We start from the raw sequence: 14,170 nt of genomic DNA, 5'->3' as shown, positions 1-14,170 counted from the left end.
AATAATGACATTTAACATTTACATGTCAAGTACTACTTGCCAGGCCTTGTGCTGAGACGTTTATCTCATGCAATCCTCATGAGACAAGGAACTCTCATTATATTCATTTTACAAAGAAATGCTGGAGCTTAGAAAGAAGCTTAGCCTTAGAAAGAAAGGCTAAGTAACTCATGCACGATAGTAGAAAAGTGCCCAGGCCAAGATCTGAAGTCATGTCCAATGGATTCCAATGCCTCACCATGACTTTGTACTGTTTCCTTAAGGATACAGTAAATACACATCTAGGATTTCCCTGAGACTACACCATTTTAAAATATGCTGTTCTCTAGGGGTGCCTGACTGGATCAGTTGGTAGAGCATGCCACTCTTGATGTTAGGGTTTTGAGTTTGAGCCCCATGTTGGGTGTAAAGATTACTTAATCTTAAAATATATATATATATTCTGTTCTCTTGATCCTGAGTATACTATACTCAAGCCAATTTTTGGTTCGAAAATGTGGCCATATGGGCCACATGTAAACAAGCAGAGATCATTAAGAACCACTGAATGTTAAACCTCATACACACAAAAAAAACAATAAAATTGCACATGTTTAACTAATGTTGAAAGTAGGATGGGGCCACCAACTTTTCCTTTTTTCAAATTTCCTTTCGGTGGTAAGCAGAAGCACACAGTAGGCAGGTTTGTGGAAATGGGAATAGAAGAACAGAAGATAACATAACTCATATTTACTAAGCTCTTTCTAGTGGCCAGGTTTTATATAATGGTTAACTCTCAAAAGATCTTATGAGCTGTTTCACTGATAAGAGATCAAGACTCAAAGACTTTGCCCAAGGTTACTCTGATCTGCCTGAAACCCAAGTTCTTTTTCTTCCCATATATAACTCTGCATTCCTATGAGGTCAAGCATTTCCCAAACGTTGGCTAGAAGAGAACAGTGACTCTAAGCCTACAGGAAACTTACGCCATTTTATTGGGCTCTCCCTGGAAATATTATTTTAATTAAGTTTCAGTGACTTTCAATCATGGTACCTTTGGCTTTAATAGATTATCCATTACAAAAGAACCTAAGTTGAAAAGACCTAATACCTCAAGTTTTAAACAAGGAACAGGTATTGTGTTTCAGATAAATGGATTTAAAATTATACATATAGTATTTATTTTACTAGGCAGTAAAATACAATCAGAAAGCAGTAAAATTGCTAAGTTGTGGTATAAATATTTAAATACAAACACAGTCTAGTCTCAAAACTACACTGGCCACAGACAATCTCTCAAAACAAACAAACAAACCCCATCTCACCTTAGGGACACCTGAGTGGTTCAGTTGGTTAAGCATCCAATTATTGATTTTGGCTCAGGTTGAGATCTCAGGGTTGAGGGATAGGGCCCTGCATCAGGCTCCACACTCAGTGGAGCCTGCTAGTCTTCCCTCTGCTCCTCCCCTTCTCATGTTCTCCACTCTCTCTCTAGTAAATAAAATAAAATCTTTTTTAAAATTTATTCATGAGAGACAGAGAGAGAGGCTGAGACATAGGCAGAGGGAGAAACAGGCTCCATGCAGGGAGCCCGATGCGGGACTTGATCCTGGGACTCTAGGATCACATCCTAAACCACAGGCAGTTTAACTGCTGAGCCACCCAGGCATTCCAATAAAAATAAAATTAAAAAAAAAAAAAAAAGACTCAGCCAATGGGCACCTGGGTAACACAATTGATTAAGCATCCAGCTCTTGATTTTGGCTCAGGTGATGATCTCAGGGTTGTGAGACTGAGCCCTGTGTGGGAATCCCCACTCAGCACAGGGTCTGCTTAAGATTCTCTCTCCTCCTCCCTCTGCTCCCCAACCTCATGTGCACTCTCTTTCTCTAAAACAAATCTTAAAAAAAAAAAAACAAAAAAAACACCACCCAAATCCACCTCATGTGCAACTAATGTTATCATATTAAATGGCTTATGAAAACTTAGGAGTTGGGATCCCTGGGTGGTGCTGCGGTTTGGCGCCTTCCTTTGGCCCAGGGCACGATCCTGGAGACCCGGGATCGAGTCCCACGTTGGGCTCCCAGTGCATGGAGCTGCTTCTCCCTCTGCCTGTGTCTCTGCTTCTCTCTCTCTCTCTCTGTGTGACTATCATAAATAAATTTAAAAAAAAATTAAGTAAAAAAAAAAATTAAGAAAAAAAAAAGAAAACTTAGGAGTTATATATTTTTAAAAGATTTTATTTATTCACATGAAAGAGAGAGAGAGAGCGAGAGAGCACAAGGAGAGGGTGTAGCAGACTCCCTGCTGAGCCAGGAGCCAATGGAAAGGATGGTTTCTTTAATAAATTGTTTTGGGAAAATTGGGCAGCCACATATAAAATAATAAAACTGGGCCACTTACACTACACACAAGAATCAACTTAAAATGGATTAAAGATTTGAACGTAAGACCTAAAACCATACAACTCCTAACACATAGCAGGTGAGCGCCTTGACATTGGTCTTTGATGATGATTTTTTTGGATGTGACGCCAAAAGCAAAGGGAACAAACACAAAAATAAACATGTAGGACTATATCAAACTAAAAAGTTTCTACACAGCAAAGAAAACCATCAACACAACTAAAAGGCAACCTACAGGAGAAAATATTTGCAAATTTCCTATCTGATAAAGGTTTAATATGCAAAATATACAAGTAACTCACACAACTAAATAGAAAAAAAACTCAATACAATTAAAAAATGGGCAGAGGATCTGAATACATGTTTTTTCAAAGAAGACATAGATGGCCCACACATACATAAAAAGGTGCTCAATATCATTAATCATCAGGGAAATGTAAATCAAAACCACAATGAGGTATCATCTTATACTTGTTAGAATGCCTTTTCTCAAAAAGACAACAGATAACAAATCTTGGCAAAAATATGGAGAAGAAAAAATGCTTTATGCAGTTGGTGGGAATGTAAATCGGTACATCCACTATGGAAACACTATAAAGGTTTCTCAAAAACTTAAAAATAGAACTACCATATGATCCAGGAATTCTAAGTATTGATCTGAAGGAAATGAAATCTCTATTTTGAAAAGATATCTGCACTTCCATGTTCACTGCAATATTATTTATAATATCCAAGACATGGAAGCAACCTAAGTGTTCACTGACCTAAGAATAAAGAAAATATGGTATATATACACAATGCACTATTATTCAACCATAAAATAGAAAGAATTCCTATCACTGGCAACGACACGGATGGACCCTGAGGGCATAATGCTAAGCGAAATAAGCCATAGAACAAAACCATGTATTCTCACTTATATATGGAGAACACTTTCCTTCTTAAAAAAAAAAAACAACAACAAACAACTATAGATACAGAGAACAAATTGGTGGTTGCCAGACCTACGGGGTAGGGATGGCAAAACAGGTAAAGGTAGTCAAAGCACAAATTTCCAGTTATAAGATAAATCCTAGAAATGTAATGTACAGCATGAGGACTATAGTTAGCAATACTGTATTGTAGATCTGAAAGTTGCTAAGAGAGTAAATCTTAAAAATTCTCATCACAAGAAAAACAAAAATTTGTAACTGTGTTGATGGATGTTAACTAAATTTATTGTGGTAATCATTTCATAATATTAGCCAAATCATTATGTTGCCTACCTAAAACTAATACAATATACATCAATTATATCTAAACAATAATAAAAAAGAATCCTTGTTATACAGCTTTAATCATTTCTGGAATAAGGAAAGGTTAAAAAGAGACATAGGGCAGCCTGGGTGGCTCAGCAGTTTAGCGTCGCCTTCAGCCCAGGGCATGATCCTGGAGACCCAGGATAGAGTCCCACATGAGGTTCCCTGCATGGAGCCTGCTTCTCCCTCTGCCTATGTCTCTGCCAGTCTCTCTCTCTCTCTCTCTCTCTCTGTCTCTCATGAATGAATAAATAAAATCTTTTTTAAAAAAAAGAGAGACATAAAGGAAAATGGGTTATTTTTTTTAATATTTTATTTATTCATTCATGAGAGACACAGAGAGAGGCAGAGATAGAGGGAGAAGCAGGCTCCATGCAGGGAGCCGGATGCAGGACTCGATCCCAGGACTACGGCTGAAGGCAGATGCTCAACCGCTGAGCCACCCAGGCATCCTGGGTTCATTATTTTAAAAAAGAAATAATAATAGCTCATATTTACTGAGTGGTTCTTGTGGAAAGCTGTGCTAAGTGCTTTTACTATGTACTATGCTCATTGCTTTAACTACATATTCAAACCTTATAACAATCCCATGCAGTAGGTACTATTATTAAGGAACTTACTCAGCATTACGCATTTATTCAGAATATTTCCAGGATTTGATAAACCCTTGAAATTTTGCTCCTCCACTTACTGGCTAATTCTGAGCTACTTACTCACTCCATCTCTATCTCCACAGCTTTAAAATGTTAACTGTAGGGGCACCTGGGTGGTTCAATCAGTTAAACATCTGCCTTTGGTTTACTGTCATGATCAGAGAGTCCTGGAATCCAGGCCCGCATCCAGCTCCCTGCCCAACGGGGAGTCTGCTTCTCCCTCTCCACCCTGCTTGTGCTCTCTCTCAAATAAAAAAAAAAATTAAATCTTAAGAAAAAAATAATCTCTGAAGAATTCACATTTCTTCAACCTCAATACTAGAGGATTGGGTCACTGGGGTAATGTAACTTTGGCTAACTGGCAGTCACCCAAAAAAGCCTTTAAAGGAAATTCTAAAATTGATCAACATACTGTACTATTTCACAAGTAACACATTTGAACATAACTCAACCCTTGACTGAGAAACTTGCTATAACTCAGGATAGTCATCTGAACACTGGAACAATTTGGTTTGACCAAGACCTTAATAAGAAATACATTCTACATCATGCCTCAGAGATACCTAAAAAGAGCTGAAACAAAAACTTTACAAACCAAAGCTTATTTTTACTATATGAGATGCACTCTGATTTTTTTTTTCCTGTTCTTTCTGCTCTGGTTTTTCATTAAAAAAGAAATCCCCCCGGAATCCCTGGGTGGCACAGCGGTTTGGCGCCTGCCTTTGGCCCAGGGCACGATCCTGGAGACCCGGGATCGAATCCCACGTCGGGCTCCCGGTGCATGGAGCCTGCTTCTCCCTCTGCCTATGTCTTTGCCTCTCTCTCTCTCTCTCTCTCTCTCTCTCTGTGACTATCATAAATAAAGAAAAAAGAAAAAAAGAAAAAAAAAAAGAAAAGAAATCCCCCAAATAATTCTTTAACATATTCATGTGGAACAACATGCAGTTTGAAAACCACTGATGTAAGCAATCAGTGGTTTTGCCAATACATAAGACCAACCCAGGAAAGCAATGTTGTGAGCCATGAGTACTGGACACAGCACATGGGCTCTATTTAAATATATACACACACATAGCACATGGGCTCTATTTAAATACACACACACACACACATATATATATACACATATACACACACACACATATATATATATTAAGCTGAATTATTAATTGAGTGATTTTTCTCCACCTATCAGAGCAGAGAATATAGGTCAGTGTGCAAAACATTCCCGTATTAAGGAGACAGTGGGATTTAACAGAGTATATGACTTGGCATCAGAAAACCTAGATTCATTTTCTGACCCCCAAAGAAATAATAGATCTGGATGATGACCACGGATAGCCGCTAAAACCATTCTGCAAAAGACTGATGAGAAACATAACAAATGGACCATGCTAACAACACCTGAACCCCATGATCAATCATAAAATCACATCCAGTGAGAAAACTAGACTTTACTGTCTGCTGATGAGGTGCATAGCACCACCTATAAAGTATAACAGCCACAAAAATAAAGGGAAGGGAGGGACACATTAAAAAAGAGGTGGCAATCAGCCAAATTCAGAATGTGAAAGAGAAGTTGTACAGGACAAATGACCTCCTTTTTCAACGAATAAAAGGGAAATAGGAAAAAAAAGGAGAGGAGAAATTAAAAAACTTAAGAGACTATCAACCAGATTTAATAGGTGGATCCCAATTTAAACAAACCAATTGTAAAAAGACTTTTATGAAATAGTTGAGAAAATCTTTTTTTTTTTTTTTTAGTTGAGAAAATCTGAATGCCAAGTAAGTATTAGTATTTTTTAGGAGTTACAACTATTCGTTTTTCAGGTGTGATAATGGTTTACGAAGATAGGGGAAAAGGAGCGGGGGAGGGGGAGTCCTCTCTTAGCTGAATATTGAAGCATTTACGGACAAAATGATAAACTGGCTCAGATTTGCTTTAAAATAATACAAGGTGCAAAAAACGATCCAAGGTGGGGAGGGAGTGAAGGTTACAGATAGAATAAAATTGACCATATGCTGATAACTACTGAAGCTGGGGTATGGGTATACTGGTATTAACTATATACTTTTGAATATATTTAAAAATTTCCATATTAAGAAACTATAATATATATAAAAAAAAAAACCCAGATTGAAACTCCAGAGTTTAGTAGATGTAGGACTTTGGAGGTCTCCTGAATCCTCTGATCTCTAATTTTCTCATCTGAAAATGGGAATGATAATCCCTGCCTCACACAACTGTGAGGAGGAATGAAATGAGATCATGGATTCACATCTTTTGAAAATCCAGCCCTTATAAGCTGCAAAATTCTTACATATGTTAGCATAATAGTTCCCTCTCTCTGTGATGCTCTAGAAGCAGAGATTAGTTTTGTCAGAGTAGAAATAGGTAAAGAGCTAAGTCTATTAGAATTTTCCAGAATTTTTGTTTTGTTATTACAAAACAAAAATTTGTTAGTACATATCTCCTTAATATCACAATGTTTACTGTACATTGGCCCTTTTCTTCCAAAAGGAGAGTGTCAAAATTTATTAGCAATAAATTGAAGTCCTCTAACTTGAGTTAATTATACTTCTTGTTTACTTTACCAATTATTCATACTTCCTCTGCTAAAGGTAGAAAGTAAATTTACAGGAGACTGTGTTATTTTTTTTTTTGAGACTGTGTTATTGAGATAAAACTGAACACAATTAGAAATCAATGTCATCTAAACAGGACTTTGAATAAATATTCCAGGAGCTTTTAGGAGAGTGGATATATATCTTTCAACACGAATGCTTCATCTCAAATAAAAGGAAATTAGCAGAGGTCCAAGCCTAAGTAACACAAAGGGAAACTTGGCACTGGCTGGCTTCAGTTTGCAGAATGAGTTGGAGGGAATCAGGGTGATCTTTCTATAACGCAATTTCTGGGTAAGTCATTTTCCTTCCTTTCAATGGCTTCCCTCTGCTTTCAGGAAAAAGTCCAAATTCCCGGACAAAGACTCAGGTGGCTCTCCAGCCTTGCATCCTCTCTTTTCCCCTTGTCTAAGCCCAGCCAGGACTAATGTCCCTCCTCACCACTGGCATAGCCAGTCTTCCACTCTCCTCTCCCTTATCTTACCTTTTAGTGGTCAAGTCCTGTTAATTCTCCTGAAATGTCTCCCAAATCTGCTGCCACTGCCCAAGATCAGGCCTTTTTTTTTTTTTTTTTTTTAACCTTTACTCCCCCCATCTCCCCAAACAGGACATATCCTTATTGCTTTTTCTGATTATAAAAGCAATCCATGCTCATAAAAAAAGAAAAAGGCGGCAATAAGGAAAGGAATACAAGTCTCCCCATGATCTCCTGTCACAGACACACAGAACTTATCTTTCTAGTACACTCCTGTTCATAGCCCCATTACTGACAACAGCCAAAAGGTGGAAGCAACCCAAGTGCCCATCTGTGGAACGGATACACAAAATGTTTATACGTACAGTGTATATACAAAATGCATATGTACCTACAATAAAATATTATTCAGCCTTAAAAAGGAAATCTGACACAGGATACAACACGGATGAACTTTGATGACATTATGCTAACTGAATTAAGTCAGTTGTACAAAGACTTATATTTAATATTATATGATTCCATTTATATAAAGGTAGTCAAATTCACAGAAACAGAAAGTTGAAGGGTGGTTGTCAGGGGTTGGGGAGGGGGGAAATGAGGAAAAGGTTCAATGGAAATAGAGTTTCAGTTTTACAAGAAGAAAGAATTCTAGAGATCTGTTGCACAACAATGTGAACATCCTTAAAAGTACTGAACTATACACTTAAAAATGTTTAAGTGGCAAATTTTATGGTATGGGTATTTTGCCACAATTCAAAATTTTTAAAAAGAACTAATCTTTCTAGACATTATTCCCTATAGGTATATATGTATATACTTAAACAAAAATAGGAACACACTGTACTGTAATGAGCTTTTCACACTGAACCATATGATGCAAACATCTTTCTCATATATATAGCTCCCACCTCATTCTTTTTTAATGGCTTACAGTATATATCATATGATTGCACCATAATTTAACCAGTCTTCAGCTTTTTGTATAATATAAACATCACAGTCAACATCTTGCGTATTTTCTCATTATGTCTTATTATAGACATTCATTTTGTTTTATGTGACCGGTTTCTGGTATCAATACCCCAAGTTTACAAAAGGAAAAATATTTCCTCCTTATCCAAAGACCCATCAGTACCCAGCACCCTCCCCTCCAGCCACTCTTGTTCTATGTGGCTAGCCTGGGCACATTTATTTGAAAGTTTGTTCCCAGATATTTATTTTTCATGTTGTTATTTTCATGTCATCTACAATACATCTTCTATTACTGCTTGTATAAAGCTCTTGCTTTTTGTCTATGTCCTACCAGCTTGTTTACTTAACCTTATTATATCTAATTATTTTTAAATTAATTCTCTTGAATCTTCTCAGCAGATCCTCATATCATTGTGATTAAAAGTAAAAGCTCTGGGTTCAGGCAGACTTGGGTTCAAATCCTGTATGATCTGGAGTAAGCATTTTACCCCTCAATTTTCTCATCCATAGACTAGGAATCATACTAGAGGCTATCTCACAGGACTGTTGTCAAGATCACATTGCTAATTGAGACTAGTGCCTGAAAAGTGCTTAACACATATATTAGTTCAATAAATGTCTAGTATCTCACAATAGTGAAAATACAACTTTCTCTCCACGCTTTTATTTATTTATTTTGCAGTTGTTGTTGCATTACATGGGATGCACTCCTTGTTGGCGACTGCCTTGCTTCCGGAGAAGCCATCGACTCCTTCTAAAGGATCTGTGCTGTGGATGTCATCCACTCTTCCCTTCTCAGGAAAGTAGTGCCATCGATTCCCCCCTTTCATGCGTATTTTCTCAGTCTCTCCCCTCACTACTGGCTCTTTGCCATCAGCATTTAAATCTGCTCACATCTCTCTCATGCTTAAGACTTCACCTTATTCCCCAGTCACTCTCCAGCCTTCTCTCTCTCTCCCTTCACAGCCAAACTCCTGTGAGCTGCCTACACTTTGTCTTTACTTTCTCACATCCCACTCTCTCCTCATCCCACTGATATATTACATTGAACCTTTGGAAGCTGCCGATATTCTAGATTCCGCCCCCACCATTTCACCAAATCTGCTCAATTAGGTCTCCAGTGACCTCCATATTTATTTATCCGAAGGACACATTTTAATGTTTAACTTCTTTTACTTGAAACCTAAGCAGCATCCAGCAAAATTAAAATCCAAAATTAAAATCTTCCTTTGGCTTTCATTACTACATCCTCCTAGTTTTCCTCCTACTTCTCTGGCCATTCCTTCTTAGTATAGACTAAGTGAACTCTTCATCCAAGAGTGTGCAACACAGTGGCCTAGGTCTCCCTTTTTTCTTTTTCTTTTTTTTTCAATCTCTCTTGATGATTCTCTTCCAATATTAAGTTCCAATGGTACTGGATTTATATCTGTACCCCACAAATATACCCTGGAACGTGTCTGGAATATATGCCATGAGGGCAGGGATCTGAGTCCTTACTGCCCTCCCCCCCAACAATCCTTGGCACACAGCACTCAGTAAATAAATAAATCTTTTAATAAATATTTTTTTGAATCACCATAAATGAATGGCTGCATAATGAAAACCAGATTGAAGTAATGAAGACCAAGAGACAAAAAAAAACCCTGATCTTTCTGAAACCGTACCTCTGATCAAACACATGCAACACACACTGCCTGCCTGCTTAAAATCCTTTGATTTTAAGCTTGGGGGCTCCTCAATGGCCCCAAGCTAAAATCCAAACTCTTCAAAACTTACAAGGAGATACAAGAAAGTCTTTCAGAAGGGACACCTGCTTATCTTTCAAACATTGGCCAGAACACTTTGGCTTCCTGGAATCCCGTCTCTACCCTGCCTACGAAATCCTTGCAGAGGCCCCATAAGCCTGCAGTCTTATCCTCTGAGCTTTGCACAAGCAGCTCTTTCTGCCTGCCTGGAACACACTGCACTTCACCAGCCTCATCTGGCCTTCACAGACAGCCTTCATGTCTCATTTTGGAAATCATCTTCTTTTAGAATCTCCCTTTGACCACCCTCTCTAGCCTCATTTCCTGAAATCTAGGTTAACTGCCTTCTCTGTGCATTCACAGTCCCTTGTATGTCCAAAACCATAGCTCAAATTGCAAGGAATTCTTATTTATACCTTAGAACTGCAGAGTTCCCTGAGGACAAGATGTCTCATTCACTTTACCCCTGGCGATCTGCCCAGGCCATGACACACAATACAGGCTCAATGATGGACTTCCTTGTAGTGGTAGTAGTAATGATAAAAAGCTCCAAGATATTGAGGACTTACCTGCGAGAGTTTTAAATATGAATTTCGTGTGCCTTATGAGACTATTATTATGCCCATTTAGCAGATGGGAAAACTGATGCACAATGAAGTCAATCCTCTCTGGCCCCAGGAGAGTCACACAGACATACATTTTGTTCAGTTTTGAGTTATTCCCCGAACCCCAAACTAAAGGGGCTTTAAAAAAAAGAAAAGAAAAGAAACTTTGAGGTCAGGTCACGCAATGGGCTCCCAATACAGAAAACAGTCGAGAGCGCACTCCAAGCCAAAGCCAAGCAGGGCTAAAGGGCAGGAGGGGGCGCCGCCCCGGCGCGGCGGGGGGGCGGGGGATAAAGGTCTGACCCCAGCCTCCTTCCCGGGGGTCCCCCGCGCCCCAGCCCCCGGCCTGCCCGACGAGCCGACGCCGGTGCGGGCGCGTCTGGGTCGCGACTGCCGCCCGGCCCTGCTCACCTGCCGCCCCGCCGCCTCGCCGAGCCCGGGCCGCCGGCCCGCAGCGCCTCCGCCGGGCTGCTCGGCGCCCGCAGCGCGCAGCGGAGCGCGTTGCCTTGGCGACCGGAGCTGCCGAACACCCGCGGCGGGAGCTACGGCGGCTCGGAAGGGACCGGGCAGGTTCGCGTCCTCTTCCGCGGCCCCCGAGCGGCCAGGGGAGGGAAAAGGAGTGCGAGTGGCGGTCCTGGGCCCCCGGGGACCAGGGTGGGGTTTGGCCGCCTGGAACTGGGCCCCGGGAGGAGGGGAAAGGAAAGGAACGGTGAGGAAAAAGGAGACAGTAAGGCGGGGGAGGGGTGGGGACTTGTACCTCCAAGCCGGTCTTTGCCTCAGTTTCTCTCTCTGTCATCAGATACAGGGACGGTTCCAGGAGGGAACCGGGCCATAGGCAGAAGCTTGCTAGACTGGGAATATTTAAAGTCGAGAAAACTGATGTGGGAGGAGTGGCAGATGCGTTTCCCTTTAATCTCAGAAGGGGCTGTGTGGCAAAGAATGAATAAACTTGTTTCTTTGGGCTCAACGTGACAATTAAATCATCAGATTTCATTTCAATATGGCAAGTCTACTTTAGCTTCTGACCGGCAATTATATTTCTTGAAATAATCCTGCAGCAGATATACTGGAACGCGAGCACAAAGGATATCCATTGCTCCCATAAAATGAATTACTTATAGCAAGAATTAAGACAGACAGAAGTAGATGTGGATACAGTTTGGATCAAGACCTATCTGCAAGCTGTGCTTACACCAGTGGTCTGCTAAGGAGTCCCCTCTGTGCTTCTACTCCTACTTCCCACCTTACCCAACCCTGCCCCAGTCTATTCTCCACCCTGCAGCCAAAACGTCCTTTTTAAAATATAAGTGTGGGACCGCCTGGGTGGCTCAGGTCATGATCCCTGGCGCCTGGGATAGAGCCCCACATGGGGCTTCTCTCTCTCTTCTATCTTCCCCCCCCCTCCCTTTTCTCTCAAATAAAATCTAAAAAAATAAAATGTAAGTATGATCATGTCCTTTCCCTGCTCAAAACCTTTCAACAACAAAAAAAACCTTTCAACAGTTTTTCCACCACATTTAGAATAAAATCTAGAGTTGTTACCATGTTCAGCTTCATCTCTTACCATTTTTCCTCTCGTTCATGCTCTAGTCACACTGGCTGTGTTTTTAAGTAAAGCATGTGTTTGAAAAACAACAACAACACAGGCCCAAAATGGTGTCACTTAGAATTCCCAAATAGGTGCTCAGTATATAATCAAATTGCAGTTTCAACCTCAAATTTTTCAATCCTCACCAAAGGGTAAGCGGCTTGGGACCACTTCATCCCCCAAAGAACAAGGTAATTTGCATGATAAGAAAACTTGCTTTTCCTCAGAAAGTGGCCGGCCTAGAACAATCCCTTTCCTTTGCTAATGACTTTTCTTGCTCCTCTTTTCCTTGTATAAAAGCTTCCATTTTGTGTAATTCCTTGGAGTGCCTCTCCACGTGCTAGATGGGTGCTACTAGATTGATGAATCACTTAATAAAGCCAATTAGATCTTCAAATTTACTTGGTTGAATTTTGTTACTTAACACGTGCTTCTGTTTTGTGGCCTTTCTGCTCACTGTTCCTTCCACGTTAGGACCACACTTCCTCCAGATATTGGAGCAGCTTGCTTTGTCATTTCTTTGGTATCTCTGTTTAAACACCAAGTCTTCAAAAACTCCTGCCCCGCCTACTCAAGAGAGTAGACGCCCACCAACTCTGTTCTCACCTGTTTTATTTTCTTCACAGCTCTTGTCAGTTATCTGACATTTTATATTTGTTTATTGCTTGTCTCTTTTCACCACAGCAGAAGCTCTTTTAAGGGCAGGCATTTTGTTTTGTTCCCTGCTGTTTTCTCATCACTGGGAACTGCCCGGCACATAGTAAGAGCTTGGTAAATATTTATTGAATAAATGAAAAAACTTAAGTGAATAAAGCAATATGCACCACTATGTGGTTGGAATGCTACCACGTGTAGAAAGGGAATGACATAATACATGTAATGCTGGTATATGCATATATGAACTTTGTAAAGAGATCTGGGAGGTGACCGGGTAAGATAATACATTTTCACTATACTTTTATGCAGTGTTTTTATTTTTATTTATTTATTTAAATATTTTATTTATTCATTCATGAGAGACACACAGAGAGAGAGAGAGAGAGAGGCAGAGACACAGGAGGAGGGAGAAGCAGGCTCCATGCAGGGAACCCCATGCAGGACTCATCTGGGGCCTCCAGGGTCACACCCTGGGCTGAAGGCAGGCACCAAACCGCTGAGCCACTGAGGGATTCCCTATGCAGTGTTTTTAAAAACCAAGTACATGTGTTATCTTTTCAAACAATATATAAGAATGTAACGAATCAGAATATGCCACTTTGGCATAAAGATTATTTTGAGCTGAAAGCAATTGAGAAGTAGAGACAGAAAAATTCTCTGCCTGCACCCTTATAAATTTCTATGTGTGAAGGTGTTGCCCCCCTCCTCTCCAACAGGAAGAGCAGAAGTTAATCACAAGCAGCAACTCTAGACTTTTATCAGTGAGAGGAATCTATATATAACAAACCTTGTAAAACAATCCTTATCTTCCATTAATTTCTCCCATATTTACCTTCCCATAGTCTGCCACCCTCATAGCCTAAACTTTTCATCATCTTATCGCTTCTCTGCAAGTTTAAAATGTACCATCCTTTGTCAGAATGATATAAAAGCCTCCAGGCCTGTAATCATCAAACAGTAAGGTACTAGCACAAAAACAGACACACAGATCAATGAAAAAGAATAGAGAACCCAGAAATGGACCCTCAACTCTATGCTCAACTAATCTTCGACAAACCAGGAAAGAATATCCAATGGAAAAAAGACAGTCTCTTCAACAAATGGTGTTGGGAAAATTGGACAGCTACATGCCGAAGAATGAAACTGGACCATTTCCTCGCACCAT

The 14,170-nt window shown here is 40.1% G+C and overlaps 1 protein-coding gene across 6 annotated transcripts in view; it reads right to left on the bottom strand.

Annotated features, from left to right (window-relative positions):
* Positions 1-14,170, bottom strand: part of PKIG (cAMP-dependent protein kinase inhibitor gamma) — a 100,108-nt gene that overhangs the window by 81,623 nt on the left and 4,315 nt on the right. For 2 of the 6 annotated variants that reach the window (XM_025470173.3, XM_025470170.3), the window contains exon 1: positions 11,172-11,280. The exons of 1 other annotated variant lie outside the window; for it this stretch is intronic. The gene's annotated coding sequence lies outside the window, so the exon portion shown is untranslated. Of the gene's footprint in view, positions 1-11,171; positions 11,293-14,170 lie in introns of those variants that run through there. 3 more of the 6 variants (XM_049100492.1, XM_049100493.1, XM_049100490.1) reach the window with 3 other exon arrangements.

Source organism: Canis lupus, chromosome 24 (genome assembly GCF_003254725.2).
Source record: "Canis lupus dingo isolate Sandy chromosome 24, ASM325472v2, whole genome shotgun sequence".
Lineage (NCBI taxonomy): Eukaryota > Metazoa > Chordata > Mammalia > Carnivora > Canidae > Canis > Canis lupus.
This window is presented reverse-complemented; position numbering and strand designations above follow the sequence as displayed.